Raw genomic sequence first — 8,911 nt, forward strand, 5'->3', positions numbered from 1 at the left:
TCGGCACGCGTTTGTCAACTTTCTTTACATTCTAGAAACTAGCAGTGGTGGCTTCATTTTCACACTTTCTCTCCACAATATCACTGAAATTTATACTTTTCTACGTACTGCCTTCTGATATTCACATACCCACCCTTCAGCACCTACAGGGCCTGTTTGACTATAATAGTAAAGACTTTTAACTTAAGTCCATAATCCTTTGCAAGAATTTTTTTCTAGACTCCTTGTTAAGATTCTTCACAAGATTGACTCTTAAGTTTCTTTTAAGGCGTCCATGAATTATGTTCCCTGTTCTATGTATTTTGAATAAATAGCAGAAAATAAACATGGTAAATATCCCCTACCCTAAACATGGTAAAATAAACATGGTAAATACAATAAATTTATTGAATTTCAAAAATTGTTGAAAATTGAAGGTTTTACACTTATACCTATTTTAAAGAAAAACTAGTAATTCATTTTTTATTCCATGTGTGCGAAGGTGGGTGTATCTTATATGCGACATTGGAATTCAAGAATTCTATTTTCCGGAAAATAAAATATAAAGTAATGAATTTTTGCTTAACTGTAATAGAGAATTGTCTTCTGGAATCTGCGAAACATTAGATAATATAATTTAATTCTTATATAATACATATAGAACTGACACTAACGAAGGATTTTTTTTTTAGTACACATTTCATATTTCTTTATTTCCTGCAAGTTATTAAGGAACAAATTATTTCATATTTCAATTGTAATTTACCAAACCGTGCATCAATGACACAATTTATTTGGGAATTGTAAAATGTTTAAACTTTTTTTAGTGGATGTCACGTACAGATTTAGACAGGTTTTACAGTTCTTCACAATCAATGATACAGTTGGAAGCAATTCCTTCCTTCTACCAGTTTTATATCCTGCAGATCGAACATCGAATCCAAATAGAACTAGCATTGCAACCAGGCAATCGGCAACCGATTTTCTTGGCAGTGTAGAGATTTCTGGCATATACGCAATTTTAGCAACGAAACCCCTCCTGCGTCATCTTTGTCTTTTGAACTGGTGCTAACTTCTGTTAGAACACCCAAGCCTTATTTTTGAATATGATGGTAGCAAAGAATTTCTTAACTTTGTCGAGAATGTCCTCCTGATACACTTTAGCCCTCGTTTTCGCACCTTTTGGCAAACATGGACGTCAGTAGAATCCAGATACTACACAGCCAGCCAAATTATCGCTGAAACAGGGTGATGGCTTCGCTGGACTCGGAGAACTTGTTCACATGCTGTAGCACTGGTTGTAGCATACATCCTATCATTCTCTCTGTTGAATTGTTCTTCAACTGTGATTTTCTTTTTTTATCTGTGTAAAAAATTTGTCGATGCTTGTTATATGCGTACTGCTGCAGGAGCAACCTTGATCTTTCACGTCGCGTTCTCATCAAGCGCTAATTTAACCACTGGCCTGCCCTTATGACATAGGCATGCAGTCCTTAGTCTTTATTGATCATCCTTTTCAATCATGATCGCGAAATGTTCATTTGCAGGACCATCAGTTCCTGCTTATCGATCGGGTTTCAAGCGATTCTTACCTTCACTGCCTTAATGACACCTGATGTACTGATGGTGCAAGGTCTACCAGTGCGAGGCAAACAGTGTTTAATTTTACTGCTGTATGGTGAGATAACGAATTTCTGTATAATGGTCAGTTCCTGCAATAACTTAAAAATAGTGGTCGTAGAGCGTCCACACTTATGTAGAGCCAAAACTGGAGCACGATCTTTCTTCCCCAGTTCAGCTTCACTCTGGGAGAAACTAAGGACTTTGATGGCATTGTAACTTAAAATAACATTAGGATTTCAAAGCAATGTTAGATTATTTTCATACATCATTTCTAACTACTGGCATTTATCGTACATGTTTTGAACAAATTTTTTGTACAAGACGGCGTTTGGGACAAAACTGTGTAAAGCAAAGGTAACTCAAAGCTAGAGTACTCAATTCTGGAGCAAGAGATCCCAGTTTCAATCCCACTCCATGTAACTTTTTGGTATATTTTCTCGTATATTTTCTTGGGGTTATCCAGTATTTCCTCTAGTCACTTCTATGTAATTTCTTCTGGTCACTGCTTCGTATACTTTAAGAGTATCATCACTTATAACGTCAAGCTTAACTATACATAAACATATGCAATAATACTATACATATTCATATTCATATAATATAATATATATATTCATATGAATAAACGAAGTCCTGACTGACTGACTGATAGATCAATGCTCAGGCAAAGCCGTTTAAAATAGAAACTTGAAATTTCGACCGGTTATAGGATTTATGATGTAAGGTCTCACTTACGAAGAATTTTCGGAAAATTGACGAAGGAAGGAAGGAAAAGAAGGTTGGTAATGATTATCTTAAAATGCCCATATCTCGAAATCTCTGAAGGTCAGAAACATCAGAAGGTCACAAGTTCAGAAGGTCAGAAGGTCACAAGTTTAGTACATGGCCTTCTTATTTAACCCTTTTAAATTTCCACTTTTGAGGTAAATTTTAGACATTCACTCAAACAGCTAACGTTAATGCTTCCTTACTATCGTAGGATCATGATTCATACATCCTACGATAAATAGCAATAAAACAGTACTTGCTTGAATGAAAGTCTAAAATTTACCTCAAAAAGCCAGGATTGAATAAGGGTTAAGGAAATGTTTCAGCTTTTCCTGAGGTTTTCCTTAGAAAAGAAGAAAAAAGGCGGGATGAAATAGGATAAGGGCTGCATTTATCTGCATTTATTACAAGATGGTCATATCTTCATATATATATATATATATATATATATATATATATATATATATATATATATATATATATATATATATATATATATATATATATAATCAAAATTACCACTCGATTGATTTGAGCTCTGCGTTATATAAATTACAATATTAATTTATTTTCCATCAAATATTTATGTCCAAGTAATTGGAATGAATTACGTGTACTAATGATACGTAAAGTTTGAAACTTGCCGATAATTTATCCGTACTACATTGGCATTCAAAAATTGTTTGCAAAGTACATTCTTTAACAACTGAACTCATTTCTGAAGTAAGAGTTGCTACGTTGCTTACCTGTTGGGACAAGTAATAACACTTCTGAATCTAATTCTAGACAATCAATTTTACCGTTTAATAATTTCTGTAAGAACAGCAGATCAAATACTTATATCCTTTTTTCTAATATTTGAAAACTAAAATTCGTTACGAAGTTTTCATTTTGGGTTGAAACCAGTTTTCTTGTATGCAAGCATTTAAAAAAAATTAAACTGTATATTTTCTATTGCATCAGAGTATTTAGTGACATTTGGTGTCCTAACAGTACAATAGTATTCTAATTTTGACCTCACATACGAAAAATATAAAATTATACATGTTGTAAGTTTGTAGAAATCCTGTTCTATCCTATAAATTAAACCTAGGTTTCGATATGCACTACTCGCTATCGCATCAATGTGTTGAGCAAATGTTAATTTGCTATCAAATATAACTCCTAGATCTTTGGTAGTATTTGGGGTAGACAAGGAAGTGCCACTTATTGTATACGTAAAGTTAATTGGATTTTCTTTTCTCTTGAAAGATACAGATTTACATTTGGACACATTCAGGACTAATTTATTCGTATCACTCCATATTTGAACTCTCTGTAGATCCTGTTGAAGTTTCACGCAGTCATCAATTGAACTTACTTTGGAGTATAATATGAGATCGTCGACAGAAAGAACTTCAGAAGTTTTAATACACAGAGGAATATCACTAATAACGAGAATAAACAACAGGGGACCTAGATTAGATCCTTGAGGGACTCCCGATAGAGTATTGCCGGAATTGAAAATTACCGGGAATGTAAAACATCGTCTACGATTATTCAACTAGAACTCTCTCCAGCCCTCTTTGAGAAGAGTATTTTTTTTAATCTTAGAATTTAATATTTGTATTGTTATTTGTATATTCTATCCTATTATTGTGTTGATGTGTATCAACTTTTCAAAATAAGCAAGAATAGCATTAGATTTCATTAATTCAAAAACCATGTTTTCATTAACTTTTATATTTTAATTACAATAGCCATTCACTTTTAAAAATCAGTATAACATCAACTTCTTTTGTCTTATATTACGACCTTACATTCCATATTTAAATCTAGGAGTACAGAATAAACTGAAGTAGTCCTACAAGCGACAGTTCTATTAGCGACAGGAACTCTTACCTGTTCTATGAGCGACCGATTCATTTGCATTGAGATGGTGAAAGATGATATGATTCCCTCTTTTAAAATATATTTGCCTCTGATGTTATTAGCGTCCGAACAACCTCGCTACGAAAAATGTACGTATTAGTGATATGTTCATCTCTACTGTAGGTGTAAATAAAACATCTCAATTTTGAGTTAGATCTGACATAAAACATATCAAATAACTTAACGAGAGAACATGGATATTTCTATGAAAAGTATAATTGAAAACCCAATTTTAATATTCCCTTTCTTCAAAAGCACTGCTTTCCGTACTTAATTTAATTCAAATCTAATTACTCACTAAGCAAAGCAATATATCTTATTTTAGAAAACTTAAATGTGTAACACTTTCGCCAACCACCCACTTTTTACACTCCTAACATTCTATGAATAAAATGAGAAAAACATTTCAACACAAAAATGAAATGAAATCTTTCAGTTTGACGGCTAGACTAAAGGAGACGGTGATGATTCGAAATGTGTGAAATGGTGGGATGAAGAAAGTGGAAGGAAACAGGAGAACCCCGAGGAAACCCACGCACACGGTGTTTGTCCACCACAAAGTTCACGGGGCGAGAGCTGGGTCGAACGAAGGACCCCGTACACCAGAGGTGAATACTCTACCACTGAGCCACCACGGCCCCTAAAGCATTTCAATAGTAAAAGACAGCTTTTGAGATCCCTTACATTTGATTGGCTATTCCCAACCGATCCCATCAATTACAATACAGTACACTCTAAACAATCCAAAAGGTAAAGAAACCCTTTAAATCACCTTCCCCCTTTGTTGTAAGATACAAAAACGTTAACTAAATGCTTTCCCCTTTCGCCTTTCCCCTTGCTTTGACTTATACATAAAAGTTTGCCGTATAGCAATCTGATATAATCCGTTATAGCTAGATGAATTGGTAAGTCCTGCGAGAGATTTATAACTTGTGTAATAATTTCTTCGGATACACGGTGTTTTTGAAATTACACCCCTAGGAACGTAAACTTTTCATAGTACGTTTTGTTAGGTTCTTAATCACCTTAGCGTGTAACAAGTTAAATAAGAGGGAACCTTATCTTCTTCCATTATCTTAGTATGAACGAATCGGTGATTCATAGGCCAGTTAACACATCGAATCGGTCGCTCATAGGCAGTGGCGAAGGGTGATAGTTTCAAGAGGGTAGGCCCAATGTTCTACTACTTCTACTACTACTGCTTCTGCTGCTACTACTACTACTACTACTACTACTACTAATAATAATAATAATAATAATAATAATAATAATAATAATAATAATAATAATAATAATAATAACAATAATCAAATGAAACAGGCTAGACAAATATTTTACTACAGAAACACAAGAAAACAAATTCACATAAATTTAAAGTAATTGTAGTCCATCGACAGCACTTATTCGATCCAGATCTCAATTTTATTAATGAAATTCACGTATGTGTCTCATGGCTTATCGTAATTCACCGTAATGCAGTTTGTTTTAGTTGGGTGTGATCGGGTGGGGAAGGTGAATTATCACATTATTTGCGCTTTACAAGAAACATATGAGGCCTTATTCAGAGTCGTTCTGAAGCGCGATTAGTGCCTTACTAAAGAGCTCCGCTGACATGTTTCCTGCAGTAGTCAGGCCTTTAGTATGACGCAAATCATACCTTAAAACTATTCTGCATAAGGCCCATGTTGTTTAGTCTATGACTGAAACAAACCCTGCTTGTAGAATTTCGTCTTTAATTATATTCTTCAAAACACATGAGAAGCATTTAATCAAATCATTTTGTGTGTCACTTAATTCTCCTTCAAAAGCAGAATCATACTTAAATATTTTTTTCATATGTTGCTCTTTATATGTCAACAATCACAAATATTTTTTGTACCAATGCATGCAGAACTCTCTTGCTCTCTGTCCTATTTTCAACACAGGCGTTAGTCTTCGTTCTTTAATAACACATGGAATTCCAAAAGACCACTGATATAGAAAATTCTTTAATAGGAATTATATTATGTTCATATTCTCCACTTACTGACATTTTCTCTCATTCATTTTTGCAAATGTAAGAAAAAAATATCACTCACAATATCTCGAAAACGCACACTCTCTACTCAATTCTAATGAACTCAACGAGTCTGATTTCGTACAGGCTTGCGCCAACGTAACGGAATAAAGAGGCATTAGTTTGCGATAATAGTCATAGCACCTTTAGAATAGCTTGCTCCAGCTTTCGCGTTGCGTCAGAGTCCGCAAAATTAAGCAAAGTTGGTACGGAATGGGGCCCTACATTCTCTTGCTCTTTATTTGTTTGACATATCGAATCGAAATCGAAGGTCTCGAGAGAAACGCTTTATGCAGAAACGAAAGACGATAAGCGCTGAGGCCGGTCTCTTTCGCAGGTTATTACCAACACGTTCTCTCGCGGGATTTTCTGAGTAGCTTGGCAGTAGGTTTACTGCCGCCTGAGACACTGCTCGGTGAGCCTCCTAGCAGTGGTGCTAACCACGATTTCTTTATCAAACAATATTTTTTTCAACTTAGAAAACTATCATACATTCTGTGCAAAGGAAATGGATTAATTATAAGTTATAATTTCTGAAAGTAAATGGGTAGGCCGGGCCTCAGGGCCTCTTACGACCCTTCGCCACTGCTCATAGGACACTTAACAGTTCCTGTCGCACCTAAGACTGTCGAAAGTAGGAGGACACCAATAAACTCTGGTTCTTTTTCATAACACACTAAGGGGGGGTGCTTTGGGGTTCTTGCCCCGGGCGCTTACATCCCACGCGACGGCCCTGATTGTAAGTAAAAATAAACTGCTGTAAAGACAGGAAATAGGATCACGTGGAACTAAAGATTAATAAATATTTTGTAATAAGTAAAGCTACATAGTACATATTCTTTTATCATAAGCAAGCAACAATGAGTTGCTGCTTCACAAGTTGCATAGAAGCTAGGGAATCTCATGATTTTTAACCTATATAGTATGTTAAGGTCACCATTGAAGTCATCGTTACCCATAAGGATGTTAAAGGACTGACTTTATTAACTAACGGGACCGAGATAATCGCTCTAAATATCTATTCCATAAAACAGAATTCAAAATTTTGCTTTCGTTCAAAAATTATCGTGAGGACTAATACAACTTCCGTCCAGAAAGTTTGGTGAATGAAGTCATACTGGTCACGATCATAAGAGTGCGCCACCGTCACATCCCGCGCCAGACAGATCACTACGTGTCTGAACAAGTTCACGACCGACAGTGCTGCGAGTTGAGTTGAGTTGATTTTGAGTTTAAACTGACGTTCAGCAGCGAGGCTATATGAGACGTGGACCTACTGATTAACGTGGAATCCGAACCACCTGAGCTCCCGCAGGGAATCGAACTCGGGTCTCCCACGCCAAAGGCGTGAAGGCTAACCGCTTAGCCACGAGGGACAGTGCTGCGAGTGTGTTTATCGTGTGTAAATAGCACATTGTAGAGTGAAGATACAGTGCGCGCGGTAAAAAAGAAAAGAAAAAGAAAAAGAAAAAGAAAAAGAAAAAAGAAAAACGGATAACAAAATGAAGTGGCGAACGAACATGCTGTTCTGTTTCAAACTTGAAAAATCAACGAAAGAAATTAATAAAATGCTGGCAACAGTTTACAAGTAACGTGATGTCACCTTGAAGTGCGTTTATGAGTGGTTTACACGTTTTCGAGAAAGACAGAACACTGTGTAAGACTCCCCCGAACTGGCTAGCCTGCAACTACACACATCCCGGACAACGTAGATAAAGTAAAGGAACTTTTTGTCCAGGATCGTCGTGTGACAGTGCGAATGATAACGGAGGAAGTGGGAATTGGTTGTGAAACGGCCAACCTCCTAGTGACCCAGGATTTATGTAAATGCAAACTTTGCTCCGATTTATTCCCCACACTTTGACACCGGAATAAATGCAACTTAGGCTTGACGTCTGTGGAGATCTCATCGACTGGAAGATCGAAACCCAAATTTCCGGGAATCCATCGTAACGGGTAACGAAATAATGCTTGAAATATAACTCCAAAGGCAAGCATCAAAGTATGAAGTGGCAGGGTCCAGGATTGTCGAAAAGCAAGACGGTGCGAAGTGAGAGATCCCGCATCAAGACAATGTTCGTGATGTTCTTCGACTCTCAGGGGAGGAGGGTTCATCCGTAAAGAATTCCTCCCTAAGGGCACCACGTTAAATGCTGCTATGTATCTGGAAATATTGAAATGTCTACTGCAAAGGATCAAGGACATACGCCCCCAGTATGTCAAGGAAGGCGACGTAAAACTGCTTTATGACAATGCACAGCCACCCACTCCCATTTTGATGCACTAATTCCTGGCCAACAGGGAGTTTTCTCATTCAATCACCTACTCTACTCTCCGCATTTGTCTCCCCCGGACTTTTTCTTATTCCTTAAATTGAAATCAGCCCTGAAGGGACAGATGTTTTCGGATATTTTCGGCATTTAACGTAATGTTACGAACCGGCTAAAGCCCATCCCTAAAGACGAGTACGCCAGGAATTTCTAGAACTTGCATATCCGTTCCCAGAATTGCATTACCATCAACGGGGATTACTTCAAAGACCAATAACTGCTGTTTCAAGTAAGACAACAATCC

Source organism: Thermobia domestica, chromosome 11 (genome assembly GCF_964235325.1).
Source record: "Thermobia domestica chromosome 11, izTheDome1.hap1.1, whole genome shotgun sequence".
NCBI classification, from domain to species: Eukaryota; Metazoa; Arthropoda; class Insecta; order Zygentoma; family Lepismatidae; genus Thermobia; species Thermobia domestica.